A 16,573-nucleotide genomic window follows, 5' to 3' on the forward strand; every position below is an offset into this window, starting at 1 on the left:
ACCAACAATGACTTCGATCGACACAAAGGTCCGAATCTGATCAACATTAACAAAAAAACCCACTTGCTAAAATCAATCTAGTACCTGTTTCACAATTACAAAATGTGTTGAAAACTGAAAATGGATGAAAAAGCAAAGAAGAAGCATCAAGAGATTAAGGCATTTAAATAATTAGATGAAGTGGACAGAGATTAGTAAAAAAATTGGGGAGGGAAGTGATGATCTCTGCAGTGAGGGAGGTCTTCATCACAACAACTTTATTTCCATCACTATAAACCAAAGCATAAACCCTATAAACTTCCATTATAGATAGAAGGGATTAAATATGAACCTGTGCACTGAAAAATTTAACATCTAAATCTATTTTTCATGAAAATTGAAAGGAAAATAGACGACTGAAATGGAAGAAAGACAAAAGCCCAATCACATACTTGAAGGCAACACAACATATATAGCTGTAAACATACCTTTGCCAACCTTCTCTTTCAGCTTTAGGAACCGGAATTGCATTTACTATAAAACCAAATTGCAATGAAAACCTAATCAGGGGAATCCTTGATCAAAACAACATCCATCCTAAACGTGGTGATTCAGTTTTGGCAGCAACAACCTTCCTTGAAAGTATAGACAGTATGTATAGCAGCCAAAAATTACAAAAACGCAAAACACAGTAATAAAAAAAATTCAAACTTTGAAGCGATTTCACAAATTGGGATCAACAATCTGAAAACCCAGTTCAATTTTTCATTGCTCGGATGGAAAAAAATTGAGGAATGAAAGAAAAAATTAGGGTTAGGACTGAACTTGGCACTTGAACCAGAGACGGTTGGCTGAGGCCGACATTGTAGAGAGCTTGAGAAACCTTATCGAACACACCAAGGGACGTCCACGAAATGCTTTCTTTAAGGAAAAACTTATCTCCTCCGTCCTTTTGGTACGTAACGGTGGTGGCGGTTTCAAACCAGCGGGAATGGCTGAGTTAGAGCAAGTTCATCCGAAACGAAGACAAAGCATTAGAAAGAAGAGAGAAGAAGTGCTCGAATTGGGAGAAGAGGTTGATCGATGTACGGAGATCAGAATTTTGTAACTGAACAAATGAAGCAGAGAAGTTATGATAAAAGGTTGTGGGGGGTTTGAAAACTGAATAGAAACTGCTACGTAGAAAAGTGAACATGGTGGTTTTTCAGTACATATTTCTGTGCGGTTATTGTTTTTTTACCAGTTTATCCTCATTTTTTGAAATTTTTTGGGTTTGGTTGTGAAGAAAACAAAGGGACTTTTTTGGCATTTTGAAATGCTTCACCTATTTGGCCTTCTCCCTTTATATATATAGATATAGCACCACAATCAATTAATATTCTAGCAAAATAACCTAGGATATTTAGCGTACCCATAATCAAGTCTGGATTGTTTTGAGTGTCCTGTAGAGAAATGTTATGAATACGCCCCTGGGCCTGCTGTCGTCCACCTCGACCTCTGCTCATCTGGCCACCACAACTCTGAGTACCACGCCCCTGACTGGGCTGACCAGACTACCTCGAAGACCCCGCACTACTCGAAGCAATCTCCCCCTGCTGCGTCTATCCTCCCTGAAACCACTGAGACCCGCCTGCTGGGACTGGAGGATACGGCATATAGCCACCAGAATACTGAGGATAACCACCCTGAAAATATGGATCCTGAGGATATTGATACTGTCCCGGGGCATAAGGGACAACATCGCCCCAATAGTAAAAGGCACCACCTCGGCCTGTCTGCCCATAACTACCAGGACCAGGAATCTGCTGGATCGGTGCAGGTGGTGGCAAGAAAGTCTGCTGGGGCTTCAGCTGACTCTGGGGACAATTTGCAGCCCGATGTCCCATCTGCCCACAAGTAAAGCAACCACCACTGCCCCGCCTACACTCGCCAAAATGTCGATTATTACACCTGCGGCAAACTGGGGCCCTACCTCTACCACCATCACCCTGTCTCTGGCCTCTAGCACCACCAGCAAACTTACCACCACGGCCCTGGCCAGTGGTGCTAAAACCACAGCTAGAAGAGCTAGAACTGGTGCCACCCCTCTTGAAGTTCTGGGTCCGACGAGGTCCGAGCGAAGCTTGACCTTTGCCCTTATCATCTTTCCTCTGATTACCGTCTTTCTCTTCCTCTTCACTCTCGCTCGGCATATTCTCTGAATCCTCAATTCTCAACAGAATCTCATAAAACTCCTGGTAGGTATCACAAGGGGTAGTGGTCGCCATCGAACGCCACTTCTTCTTAGTGCCTAAACGGAAACGACAAAGCATCTCTGCAGGATTGCCAGCAACATCTGGATGATAGCGAGACAAATCAGTAAATCTCCAGTAGTACTCATTTGCTGTCAGCTTCCCCTGTCTCAACTCAGTAAATTCCTGCTTCTTACGGTCAATATACTCAGGAGGCACAAACATTCTCCTTAACAACTCATTGAAAACATCCCAATCAGTCCTCTCCGCTGGAGTTAAACGACAAAGTTCCTGCTTCCACCAGGATGCAGAATCCTTACCCAAAAACCACGAGGTCGTCTCTACCCACTTCTCAACAGGGAGATACCCCTGATTATGCAAAACACGAAAAGTCTTCTCAATATGCTCTACCCACCGCTCCGCACCCTCAAAGCCCTCGTTGCCTTCGAACTTATCCAACTTCAAATTATACATAGTCTCCAGAGGAGTCCTCTGGGGAGGGCGGAGCGTTGAATGAATAGCTGTAGGGATAACTTCCCCCAGCTGAGCTACATCGGGGAAACTAGGCTCAGCAGAGCACCGTGGTTCCCGACGAGGCGGCATAATTCTGACAGAAGACACCAAAACCATTAGAATACTCACAAAAGTACAGGACTGCGAAAATCTAGGCTTTGATACCAAATTGACACACCCCGATCGAGATCAGGGCATGCTGGCCGTCACGAGGAAGTGACGTAACCATGTGCACAGTGCGGAAGCTAATAAAATAATATTAACATGGTACGAATAAATAAAAACCAGCTTTACACAAAATAATAACATACATGTGCAAGCGCAAGTGTGAAAATAACGTTCAAAGCACGAAGACCTAATGCAGTCTGGGAGAAACAACACTACAAAAGCACACCCGAAGGTGGTCCTACACTGGTAATAATCTATCAGATATGCTGGGGAAATCCTCAGGGGAGCCACCAAACGTGCTAGCCAACTAGAACTTGGAAGGGCGCAAAACAAAAGAATGAGTGGGCAAAAACAAAGCTTTTCAAAAACCATTTCATAACTAAGTTCTAACCCCTCATCGTAAAACCTGTATACCTCCCAGAAAATAGAATATACATACATATATATATATATCATGCTCGGAAAATATGCCATGCCAAATGCCTCGAAATATATGCAAGTGCTTAGGTAATGTCAAAATCACTGCTATGTAAGCTGTCAGCCGGAGTCACCTAACGTGACCTGTACGGCTGAATCTAGAGCTCAAATCTCCATCTCACTAACTGTACCTGCACACGAGTCGGAACCACCTAAAGTGGTCTGTACGACAGGACTGGGTATAATATATATATATACGCTCAAGTGCTACGATCATGTGAAGGCTGGGCGACTAATCGCGGGTCACCTACGAGTCGGAACAACCTAAAGTGGTTTGTACGACAGGACTGTGCACCTAACTTGGATCCAAGATGAGCATGTGGTGCGGGAGGTGAACATCACATGAAGGACTGTGCCCAACTCTGGGCGGGAGCACTAACACCGGGGGTGCAGGTTATGAGCTCTCAGTACATCACTAATTACTACTGAACGTAACATAAACATAAATCGTACTTACCCGACACTTACTTGTGCGTCCACGGCACCAATACACATATGTATATATATATGACTAATAATGCGTAAATAAATGGCAACCAATAAACATGGCATATAAACAAAAAAACGTTTCAAATCAATTTCTGGGAAAAACATGAGTATATAGGTATATACGGAAAATCAAAAGCCCACTCACTGGTATGTAGAAGGGTCGTAACCCCCTTGCCTCGAGTGACCGCGCTCGTCCTCGGGATAGGTCTCACCTATATGTGAAACAACTATAAAAACGTTAATTTTAAAGCTCATAACCAACCTTATGAAATAACTTCTCATACAAAGCTCAAATGGGGTGTATGAATACACCAACGTGACCTACTCAACCTCAGGAACATCCCCATATTTTTAGAAAAATTTTCCACCGTCGCACGCGCCCCCACGCGCCGGCCACGCGCAGGCACGTGCCTGGCATGCTGACGGCGTCAGTTTGCGCCATTAGGAATATTCCGTTAACTTTAACGGATTCTGTCAACGCCGTTAGGAATATTCCGTCCAAACTGAAGGAATATTCCGTCGTCTTCTCCGACGAGGCTCCGGCGCCGGAAAATCGTGAAAACTTCAAATCTTCATGTCTTCTTCGTTTTTCAACCAAATTTCACAAAATTGGTACCAAAATGAAGCTTACAACGAGAGGAACAAATCCATACCAATTTCAAGCACTAAAGTCCACGGAATCTCGCCGGGAAAACTCCACCAACTCCGGCCAACTTTGAAACTCACGATCCCGACGTCCAAAACCTTCAAACGAACCACCCCGAGCCTGCTAAGGACCTCACCAAGCTTCCTCCAAGCTTGAAATTCCCAAAAACACAAGAATTAACGTGTGCATGAACAGTGACAAAATCGGGGTATCCCAAGTTACGACGTGAAAACGAAGGTATCCTTACCTGAAATGGGTATGGTTGGGCTCCTACGGACCTCACGAGCATGAATATGTACTTTGTTTCCTCGATCTGTGAAGGTTTGGAGGGTTTTGGGGCATGTCCGCACAAATGGGATAAGGAATGGGGGAGAGAAAGGGCTCGGGACAGGGTGCAGGGCAGGGAAAGGGTGAGGGAAATATGGGAGAGTGTGTGTGTGGTCCACAACTTGCTAACAACAAACCAAAAACAACCACACAACCAAAAATCATACTAGGGGCAAAATCGTCATTTCACCCTTACGGTTCGAAAATTCCGGAACGGGCTGTCATAAAATTCTTGAGCCAAATATTAAAATTGGCTCAGAAGATGATTTTTCAGAGGTATGTTCTAATAACACACAAAGCCGAAACACGACCTCAGACGTAAAGACCGTGTCAATCAATATGATTATTGGAAATAAATCTGATATGGAGTGAACCCATTTGGCTAGGTTGTTCAAGTTAAAAGCCAAAATTGGCAAAGTATCTTTGAAAAAAAAACCATCTCAGCCCCAAATCGTGAAAAAGCTACTTGTTATTTCATGTCAAGTCCTGAAACAAAATAGATAGAAGATGATGATATAATAGGAGATTGCCCAAGTAAAAAGCATCTTTGGCCTCCTCCTTTGGTTATTTGGTCCGCTTAAATTTCTGTTGTATAAAAAAAGAATAAAAGAGTCGAGTTGTGGGAAATGAGATTGGTTCCTCATTTTCTCGCCGAGAGGTTGTGGTTTCGGTCAAGAGAATCAATCGATTTCATTTCCTAGGTCATTTGGCTGCAGAAGTTGATATTCTAAGAAAAGAAAGTGATGTACTTAGTGAAAAAATTGTAGGCAATTTATTTCCTTTACCTTTTGGTTGGGCAAGCCGAAGCTCAAAAAAATTGGGGGACAGAGAGCAACAAAACACTCTCGGTCTCAATGTTACACTTTTGGCGCATATACTTGGAGTCGTTGGGTTTAAAAATTTTGAGCGAAGATTATCTTGAATGTGATCAAAGATGTCACCTGCATGGCCAAATTCGATTAAAATTGTGCGAAGATTACAGGAATATTCGGGTTGGCCACATTTCGGGGTTGGTAAAAGAAATTATAAAATCATAGAGAATATGGGATGAAAGCTTGCAAAGTCACTTTCAGTTCTAACCACTTCATCTCCCCCATTATGATATCAGCCTGTCGAACACCCCTGCCCGCTTTAAAAGTTTGGATCTTCTTCTGCTGCTGCATACTCAACCAGCTTTGGTCAATGAGTCTCATAGTCTATTTCGAGCTAAGAGGTTAGCTCGCTTTTGCTTTCCTCCAAGACGGATATATGCGCCCTTAGTTCAGAAATCTCTCAACCGATTACGGCCATGCTATCTTTCTTTCCCTTGGTCTGATCTAAAATTGGTGCAATGATGATTTGAGTATTGGAAGCCTGCTCACGATCCTTCTCGACCTGAAGTGCTTTCTTAAAAATTCCAAAGAAATAGCGGGTCTTCTCAGGTAGGGCTGAGAAATGGCTAACACTTCCATTACTAACCAACCCTTCGACAGCCATGTCGTTGAGACATTCATCGACTGTGTTAAGATGGTTACCGGTCAAGATGTCCATCACCGAGCAATCAATGAGTTTTTGAAGTTTCACCAAAGCACTGATTCAGTGAGAGCCTTGGAGTTGCTAGCCATTCTAGAAGCACGGGCTAGCAGTGCACCAAGCTCGGCCGTCCACGAAGGAAGATTCTGTTGAAGAGGAAAACCCAAATTTAGATTAAAAAAAGGGAGTAATTAGAATCCCCTATGTTTTTGTTTTTTTGCAACTTGTTTAGACTAAACATATGTTCCTTTATAAAATTTGATTAAAATCTTTGATTAATTGCCAACTTAGCATTTTTCATTTTATTTAATACTAACCTCTCCGCACTTGCTCACGCACATGAGAGAGGCATTTTTGCATCATTGGCGCTACGCGCCCCAAAGATTTGTTAATTTAGATATTATTTTAATTATGAATTGATTACTAAAAATAAATAGAATCTCATTGCCAAAGATGTCTCGAGTTAGTTATTTTTCATTGTAATTGTGAAGATATATTTTTAATGTATTGCGCGTGCGAGAGGCATTTCTTTATCAGCCCTTGAAAATGTGTTGCTTTATTTTTTTTTTCCTTATTTCTTAACTGCTTATTTATATTTTGTGCATGTGAGGGCCATTTCGAAGTTTTTGATTTTGAATTTGTGAGAGGCCAACATCCATCTTTCCTCCTATCTTTTTAATATATGCCTTCAATGTGCGTTTTTTTTACCTTCTGTTGAGAAGCAGTAAGCACAACCATGTAAGCAAGAAATATACCAGTATAAAAGAACCAAAAGGAGAAAGAATTGCAAATATTTTTTTTTTTTGGTGACAAATACGCACCAAATTATCTAATCTTTCTACATGCGCTCTTGCACTATTTTTTTTTTTTTGGTTTACCTTAGGATTAGACTTAGAAATACAATGTTAAGAGACAATTTATTTTACTATTGTGTTGGACAACGTTGAATAGAAGTTACTTTGCAATATTTTGTACTCTTATGCAATAATAAAATGGTAAATAGGTATACGATAGTAGTATATTTCTAAACAGAATAAAAATCATGGTGCATGTATACACTTGTATTACATTTAATGCAAACCAAGAATAAAATGAAAATTTCTCTGTCTTGATAACTTACAGAAGTATGCATCTATAAGCATATTGTTTTATGACACTACAAAATAATACGTGAGGCAAAAACATTATCTTTGTGCAATCAAAACTTATCGGTTTGATTTCCACTATCTAGTAACACCCAAAAAAAAAAAAAGCAACTTCTCCTACATCAACATAAGGAAAAACAAACTCCATGCCACTTATTCTCTTTTCTTATTTTGGTGGGTAAAATGCACTGAAACCAAACCGCATGTAGGCATACTTTGTTCTAGTTCCATGATATATATGTACAAAGAGTAAAGCAAAAAAATTCCTTTAAGAATACAACCAAATATACAAAGTTCTCCGAAATAAGAACGTAAAAAGAAGGCATAAGGAACTGATAAAGCTATTAAATGAAGAAGAAGATAAAGCACAGAGCAATTTAAATAAGTTCCAATAAACCAAATATTAGAACTCTAAATGCAATTACTTAAAAACACAATTGTAAGACATATACTTGACCAATTTTATTGTTTGCACTTGAGTTTGTACCCAAATTGTCTCTGCTTGTGTCATTCTCAATCGGTTTTTGAGCCCCTAAAACGAAAGAAATTAAGCTAACGAAAATGAAAACCGAAACTTAAATTATAAAAGAAAAAAAAAAACTAAGAAAACTTTAAAGCCAAAATATACATACAAAAAATGAAAATTAAACTATTTAGGGCATACGTGCCATGATGTCAAATTCACCGATTAATGATGAATCTAGGCATGTTGTTATGAAGATATCTAAGCAGAACTTTGTTAGAATGTTAATAAAAAATAAAAAAAGAGAAGTAATTAGCACGTTAATAGATATTGAAGAAAAAAGATTAGTCCTTAAATTTGATTCGATCACTTAAAAAAAACAATATTTTGTACCCCAAAATCAACTGCCCAACATCAAGGGCGAAAAATGAATCAGTTAAAACCAGCTTCAATCATATAATCATTAGCAAGAAATACCCAACCTTAATCATAAATCTGCAAGAACATAAAAAATAAAAATAAAATAAAATAAACCCCAAATGATAAATATCAGTAAACTTAAAGCAATTACCTTATCGCAACCTATATGAGCACTCTCCAATGGCTCTCTTCTTTACTCATGAAATGTCTTGCTATTAGACAAAATAAACTCATAATTTTGTAAAAGCAGTCTCCAAAACCAATTAGAATGCTAAAATGAAAATATTGAATTAACAAAATTAATTATGAAAAATAAAAGATTCTCATGCAGCGAGCAATTCATATATACCCTGGAATTCTAATATCTAGTACAAATTATTCTTCAATAAGGAAATTGTAACAGTTCCATAAAAAATTGAAATAAAATAAAACATACAAAAGATGGAATATATATATATATATATATATATATCAATTTACAAAAACCAACATAAAAAGTACTTTGAAAGAGCGTACATAGTTGTGAATCCAAAGTAACAAAATGCTGCTCTACCTATCTCTTCCTCCAGGTTTCGCAATACGGGTCGTGCTTCTTTCCATCCGCTCCCTACAATAGATTTTCTATAATCTGAAATTAAAATGCAAGACGAAGGGGGAAAAAGAAATCAAACACTAAGAAGACAAAAGAGAAGGAAAAAAAGGAAAAACTTGAGACTTGAAAGACTGAGATGATTCAGTTTTTGCGTGATGCAGTCCTCTTCGTCTCAATTCATTTATATAAGTAACGAACTAATTTGTTTTGTCAAATGTTTCTTTCCGCAACAATCTGTCCAAGAAAAATGACTGCTTGAAATTAAACTTCTGTTAGATACTCCGCCAAAATATATATGTTAATTAGCTTAGGGATTATAATCATGCTACCAACATTTGACCGAAAATTGAAAGGAAAAAAGTTAAAATTCTATGCATATAGTAGATAATTGATAAATTAAACTTTGCAACTAAAAGGTTGACAATGGCTTCAAAATTAACTGAATATCTAAAACAACTTGTAATCCTAATTGTATGGAAGAGGGTAGAGAAAAGCAAAGTGCTTCTACCCAGGTTATGATGCTTTGCAGACAACTTATATCAACCTGTGAATTTCTTCCTCGATTAGCTAGCTCTTGAATGCACCAATAACATATGCAACTGAGACTTGGATTACATAGCTCTCAATTCCATTGACTTCGTCTATTAATTTTTAGAGGGTTACCTATAGTTTTTTCAATGACAATCACATGGTTTACACATAAACATGGTTTTTTCTTATTTGTTTATCTATTTCTTTGTTTAATCTACACTTGAATCGATAAAATATGGCCGTTGCAATCATATGGCATTCACAACGATCATACTTTGATTTGTAATTTCTCTGATAATTACATCCCCGATCAAGCTGACTAATAGTCAAGCATAATTAAAAAAGTAGCAACAACGCTAATAAAAAAAATAATTCAGACTCATCAAACTATCGAGTTCCATACCTTGCATCGCAATTTGGCGTAAAACTTACCTCTTTAGCAATAACGAAATAATTCAGTTATCAAATGTAGGACAAACTAAAATGCATCTAATAACTTATCATAAATGGTGAAGTAGCAACCTGATCAAACAGAATGATCGATAAAACTCGGGATTGAAGAATCTTAGATTGCTTTGAATACTTGGTGAAGTTCCTCCTCCTGAACCCCATGAAGAAAAACTACAGGCTGCAGGATAAGATTCAAAACATATTAAATAAAATACCAGTACAAAATTCCCAACCCAACACTATTATTAGGGTAATTTCAATGCAAGCCGCCTTCTCTAGCAGAGTTCATTTCCAAATCCCTACTACTTTGAGAGGATTTGAAAATTTCGGAATCTCTAATAACTGAAGAATTACACTATATAGTTAATACGCTTGAAGAAAAGCTTCAAATTTGTATATAAAAAACTTTGAATTCGAACAAAAAATGCAAAAACTAAGTTGTTTATTAAGAAGAAGAATCAAAATTCACATGGCCATGGGGATTTCCAGACTAGTCCTAATAGATTGTGTGGATATTCGAAACCTTAAGAAACCGGGAACTGTATGGCTCAATAGTCGAGTACAGGCTCTGGTTCAACCCTGGAAATTCCTTCTCCGATTCCATCGAATTGCTAGATAGTTTTGGCTCGCTCTCAAAGCCCACACTTTGCCTGCGCAAAGCTAAATTTCGAGAATTCCTCTTCCCTGCATTCAGAAACACACCGTGATTTAATTTTAGATTTTAGAGAGAGCGAGAAAGGGAGTGGAGATGGTGTTGGGAGTGAGGGGGAAGGATGTGAAAGAATAGGAATTGAAATCGAGGTGCTGGCTTTGATCTGGTTGGTAGTTCGTAGAACGTGGAGGGTTGTTTGAATCCCACGTTTGCAATTCTCATTCCTTATCCTGCAACTTCCGCTTTGATGCTCTCTCTTCCAGTTATGGTTTTTTTACCACTTTGTCCTTCTTTTTTGAATTTTTGGGGTTTTGATTTTGAAAGAAACAAAGGGACAATTTTGGTATTTTGGAAAGCTTCACCATTTTAGGGCTCTCACTTTATATATATAGATTTATCCACTCAAGCTAGCTAACAATTCATTTCTTAGAATCTAGGAATTTAAAATTCGTGGCTTTATAAAAAATATTAATTTAATTGATTCCTCATTGTCACTAAAAAAAATAGTAGCTTTTTATTTATGCTATTATATTTAATTAGTTTCTTCCTTCATTAAAAAGACATTAATACACTTATAAGAATCTGGGACCATGATTTTCTACAGCCTGAGTAAGGCTACAGTTACCTCAAAAGTCTAGTGATTGACTCACAAGCTCCGGGCGGAGTTGGATCAGATGGGATAGCGGTGCCACCATCACCTTATTCCAAGGGAATAGGTGGAGTCTTGGCGACTCAACTGGATGACCATGCTTGTTCTACAAGACATGTGATTTGATCCGGATATGGACACAATCAGATCTTTTAAAGTTTTAAAGTTCTTACAGTTTAGGAATTGGCATGTGCCCGCAAGTAATTATAACTCCTAAGAGGATGCAATATCTACCTCTAGATACCCTCTAGGATTCTCCCTGCTTAGAACAAGGATTTTATCCAAAAAATGTCTCTCTTCCTATGGTATAAGTACACCCGTCTAGGGTTCATCTTTGGTAACACAAGCTAAACACTTGAATTCTCTTCCCACTGCTTGAGTCTAAAACTATTCACTAACTTGATTGTTAGAAAGCATTTCGTCAGCACAACCGCTAGTCCTAGGCTTACTGATGTGGTAGAAACTAACATACAAATTAAACCCTTTTTAGACAATTGTAGTATACGTAAGTAGGGATCGTTCTAGGCCGGGGATTAGAAGGGATGCTAATCAACAAAAATTAGACTTAAAAACACAAAACTAGACTCTAATAACTCAAAATTGACCAAACCCACTCAAAACAGGAACTAAAGGGTGATTTGGACGAATTCTAGACTTAACTTGACTCAAAATACTAACGGGGGACAGGTTTGACAAAATTTAAAACTAAAACTAAGTAACATGCAGAAAACAAATTAATTGATACTAAATTGGGGTGAATGAAAGGGGTAAAAGACTAGCTAGAGGATTCTTCTCCACACATGACACATATGCAACACAAATCGGTTTCCAGTTATAATTCCTATAAACCATGAATGACAATGCCCCAAGTTAACCGTGAACTGCACAAATTAACCATCAGATTTTCCTAAATTCATTGAATTGGACTCAGTGCGCAATCAAATTATTCTAATCAAGTTCCCTATATGAACTGCATGATAGAGATACATATCAAAGATCATTAAGTTCTATGAAAATCATAAGCATTGACATGACATTTGTAACTGTAAAGCATGATACTCCTGCCAGGAATTTACTTAACACAATCATGACTAGTGATTTCCACTACTTATAAATATAAGTTCATAACTATTAGGTGAAATTCCCTTATATTTTAGCATCAAATTCATGCATACAAACTAAGCAGGCCTCCTTAATCAACATACAAGAATAAGTTATCAATCAAACAGATAAGTAAATTGCATTCACGATTTATGAAACAGTAACTGGATGTAATTAATTCATTTCACACATATGTTCATGGCTTTGAATTCACCTCTAGCTAAAATGAAATTAGTTCCACATATCTATCATAACTGAAAACCAAATTAAAACAAACATTGAACTAAAAACTAAAGACAAAATACACCTAGAAACGCTCCAGCAATCCATAGGCCTTGGATGGCAGGCATGGCTCCAAGCTCTCTTTCCTTGCAAGCTGCGACACACTTCTGTTTATTTCTTTATATTTTTTTCTCTAAAACTCACCCTTGAGTTCTACGGCAAGGGTGTACATTTTATAGGGTAGACACACAGCACCAATCCTAGGAGGACAAGGATAGGGCACGACACAATTCTAGGAGAAAAGGAATTAAATTGTTTACATGATTTCAGGACTTCTAGAATCAGATATGCATTGTTAAAACATGATAAGGACTCCTAAATTCAGATGGGAAGGATTTAGAATAGGATAAGGCTCATTTTGCAGCTGGAGATGAGTTTAGAAAATGTTGGATCAAATAGGATAATGTTTGGATAATATGGGATAAGATAAGATAAGACTGGATAAGATAGAATAAGGTTGGATAAGATCTCCTTGTTTTCAGCTGATTCCTTATCTTCCAAGCCTTAATTTAATTCTTCCATATTTGTAGACATTTTTAGCATCATTTGTCACCAAAAATGTCCATCCATTATGCTCCATACACATGCTATCCAATCCAAGTGCAAAACTGCTCTAAATTGCTCCTTTTGGCCATTTATTGTCATCTTCACCAATTGAGCCTACAATAATACAAAAATAAACTAAATCACTATAATAAATGGAAATTATCTAAGTAAATGCAAAGAAATAAGATAACAAAGTCGCATATATATGCTCCTATCAAATTCCCTCACACTTAGCTTTTGCTAGTCCCCGAGTAAAACAAAGAAAAAAAAACAAAACAAAACCTAAACCTTCCAACAATTGCCTTAGGGATTTCCAATGAAACATGACATGTTAAAAATCACTACCCACATAGATTTTAGCCATCCTTACTTGATGCGATATAACATAGCACACAAATTAAACCCTCTTGTTGATAGTTGTAGTATATGAAAGTAGGGATCGTTCTAGGCCGAGGATTAGAAGGGATGCTAATCTACACTAATTAGACTCAAAAACAGAAAACTAGGTTCAAACAACTCAAAACAAGCTAAATTGACTCAAATAACACAAAACTAAGTTAAATTGACTCAAAACAAGCACTAGAAAGAAGTTTGGACGAAAATTAAACTAAAAAGACTCAAAATACTCAATGGCGGTTGTTTTAAAACTAAATAGATTGCAGAAACAAACTAAAGTTGGTAAGAAATTTGGGTGAATTAAAGGGGTGAAAGGCTAGCTAGAGGGTCCTTCTCCACGCATGACACATAAGCATATAAATTGATTTCCAGTTATTATTCCTATAAACCATGAATGACAATGCCCCAAATTAATTGTGAACTGCACAAATTAACTCTCAGATTTTCCTAATTTCATTGAATTGGACTCAACGACACAATCAAATTATTTTTATCAAGTTCCCTATATGAACTGCATGATAGAGATACATATCAAAGATTGTTAAGTTTTATGAAAATCATAAGCATTGACAAGACATTCGTAACTATGAACTGCATGATACTCTTGCCATGGATTTACTTAACACAATCATGACTAGTGATTTCCACTACTTATAAATATAAGTTCATAACTATTAGGTGAAATTCCCTTATATTTTAGCATCATATTCATGCATGCAAACTAAGTATGCATCCTTAATCAACATACAAGAATAAGTTATCAATCAAGCAGATAAGTAAATCGCATTCATGTTTTACGAAACAATAACTAGAGGAAATCAATTCACATAAAACATATGTTCATGGCTTCGAATTCACCTCTAGCTAAAAAGAAATTAGTTCCACATGTTTGCAATTAAACAAAACCAATCTTATTTAAACATAGAACTAAATCTAAGGATAGAAAAAACAAGAAATGCTCCAGCACTCCAATGGCAGATTGCACAATCCTTGGATGTAGGTTGGCTCAAAACTCCTTCTCTCATTCCTTCCTTGCTGCGGCACAAAGTTATTTTTCTGATTTTCTCTCTATGGCTCTCTCCCACATTTTCTGCAGCACAAAACATGTATATAAATGCTAGGGTTCACGACACAAATCCTTGGAGGACAAGGACTAGGGTTAGGTGCGGCAGAAACTAGGGTTTCTAAAAGGGGGTTGTGGCATAGATTTAGGGGAAAGGAGAGTACTTCTAGAACCAAATATTTAGGTGTTCTAATGTGAAATTGATTCCCCTTTGCATCTGGAATTAAGGTGGGATAAGATTAGGTTAGGATAAGATAAGATAATATTTGGATAATGTTCTTTCCTTTTATCTGATTCCTTATCTTTAATGTCTTGAATCAATTCTTCCAAAATGTTAAGCACATTCGTAGCCTCTTTTGATCTTCAAAAACGTCCATCCACCTTGCGCCATACTTATGCTATCCATTCCAAGCCCAAAACTACGCTAAAATGCTCCAAATTGCATTTTCTTGCCAACTTTGCCATTTGAACGTACAAACACACCAAAATAGCTTAAATCACTATAATAAATAGAACCTAACTCACTAAATGCAAAGAAACAAGCTAACAAAGTCGCATAAATATGCTCCTATCATTACTCTTGAGTATACACTTAACCGCAGTTATCACTCATTAGCTCACATTTAATCAATTAAAACAATATTTGAAAGTAGTAACATGCCTTAGAGAATTCACTCAATTCCTCACTGGATATACTCTTTATTTTCACACAGATTTTCTGACTACACTCCCAATACTAAGTATATGTGAGAAGATTGATGTAGACATGTAGACTAGCAGTCACATATGTTATAACAAAAGAAGGCACTTTCTGGAATTATTAATACAACATGTGTATGATCTCATGAATGGAATGCCACTACTTAGAAGCGAGAACCAGGGATCCCATGTGCTCGTACCAATTTCAAACTCCACATATTGAAACACATAACAACCAAGATAGAAGCCTAAGGGTTGTAACGGGGCTAAGGTATTGGCTAACAAAGAATGGTTAAGGATAAACAAAGGGTCTTAAAATAATAGTAAGCAACATAATGAAAGCAACACTTAGAATTCAACTTTTGATTGCAGCAACCAACTTTAAATATAAAGGGAAGATTTATACAACTTTTAGGGTCAGATTCACATTTTTGGACCATTCTTCAACAGCCAACACCTGTGAGCTCATTCTCACTTCTTTCCAACCTCTTTTTGTTTTTCTGCACAACTTTTTCTTTTCTCTTTCTTTTTCCACGTTTTATTTTTTTTCTTTCTTTTGAAACACAAAACGTACTCCTTCACCAATTCACAAAGACAAATTTTTCCCCCACACTTGTTTTTCTACATATTGTAGATCAAAAGGAATTCCCAACAAGTCATGCTCCACTATTCTTTAAGAACAAGGGTATGAATAGTCCTATACTAGGCTAGGTAGGGATAATGCAGCTAACAAAGAAAATGGGCTAAATAAGGCTCAAAGGGGTTAAACCTACAATACATATGCAAGGGATAAGGCTTTTTGGCTCTGGTGGTAACTAAACAACTTCATCTTGTTATTTGTTATGCAATCAATTTTATGCTTTGAATGAAACGAGCATGAATTCTAGTATTTGGAATTAAATTGATGAAAAAGCATTCTAAGTAGCAACCAAGCAAAGAAATAATGAGATCATGCAACGACTTTAGAAAAACAACAATATCATAGATTAATAACTCTCCAAACAAAGAATAAGCTCAAGTCTCACAGGGTTGTAGCGTTAGTTTGAGTTTCTTCCTTCAAGCATGCTACAAAAACTGATTTTTTTCTTTTTGTGATTACATGTGAATTCATAAATGACAACTACAACTAAGTATGAACTAAAGAGCATATCAAACTTCCACCCATGTGTGTAACTTTCTTTAACAGTCATGCAATTAAAAACCAAATCCTCATCATTGTGTTGGAAGGTACCCTAAGACACA

The 16,573-nt window shown here is 37.2% G+C and overlaps 2 long non-coding RNA genes across 3 annotated transcripts; both read right to left on the reverse strand.

Moving 5' to 3' along the window:
- Positions 1-229: 229 nt before the first annotated feature.
- LOC148691645 (uncharacterized) lies at positions 230-903 on the reverse strand. Its single transcript, XR_015955315.1, has 3 exons — positions 805-903; positions 468-513; positions 230-269 (listed from the first exon to the last, which is right to left on the reverse strand). It is a non-coding gene; the product is annotated as an uncharacterized LOC148691645 (long non-coding RNA).
- Positions 904-8,531: 7,628 nt separating this feature from the next.
- LOC148691646 (uncharacterized) lies at positions 8,532-10,838 on the reverse strand. 2 transcript variants are annotated; one of them, XR_015955174.1, is made up of 3 exons: positions 10,413-10,838; positions 10,016-10,121; positions 8,532-9,196 (listed from the first exon to the last, which is right to left on the reverse strand). It is a non-coding gene; the product is annotated as an uncharacterized LOC148691646 (long non-coding RNA). The 2 variants fall into 2 exon arrangements; XR_015955175.1 differs by having other exon boundaries at positions 8,532-9,213.
- Positions 10,839-16,573: the final 5,735 nt, after the last annotated feature.

Source organism: Pyrus communis, chromosome 13 (assembly GCF_041283825.1).
Source record: "Pyrus communis isolate YQ-2024b chromosome 13, ASM4128382v1, whole genome shotgun sequence".
Lineage (NCBI taxonomy): Eukaryota > Viridiplantae > Streptophyta > Magnoliopsida > Rosales > Rosaceae > Pyrus > Pyrus communis.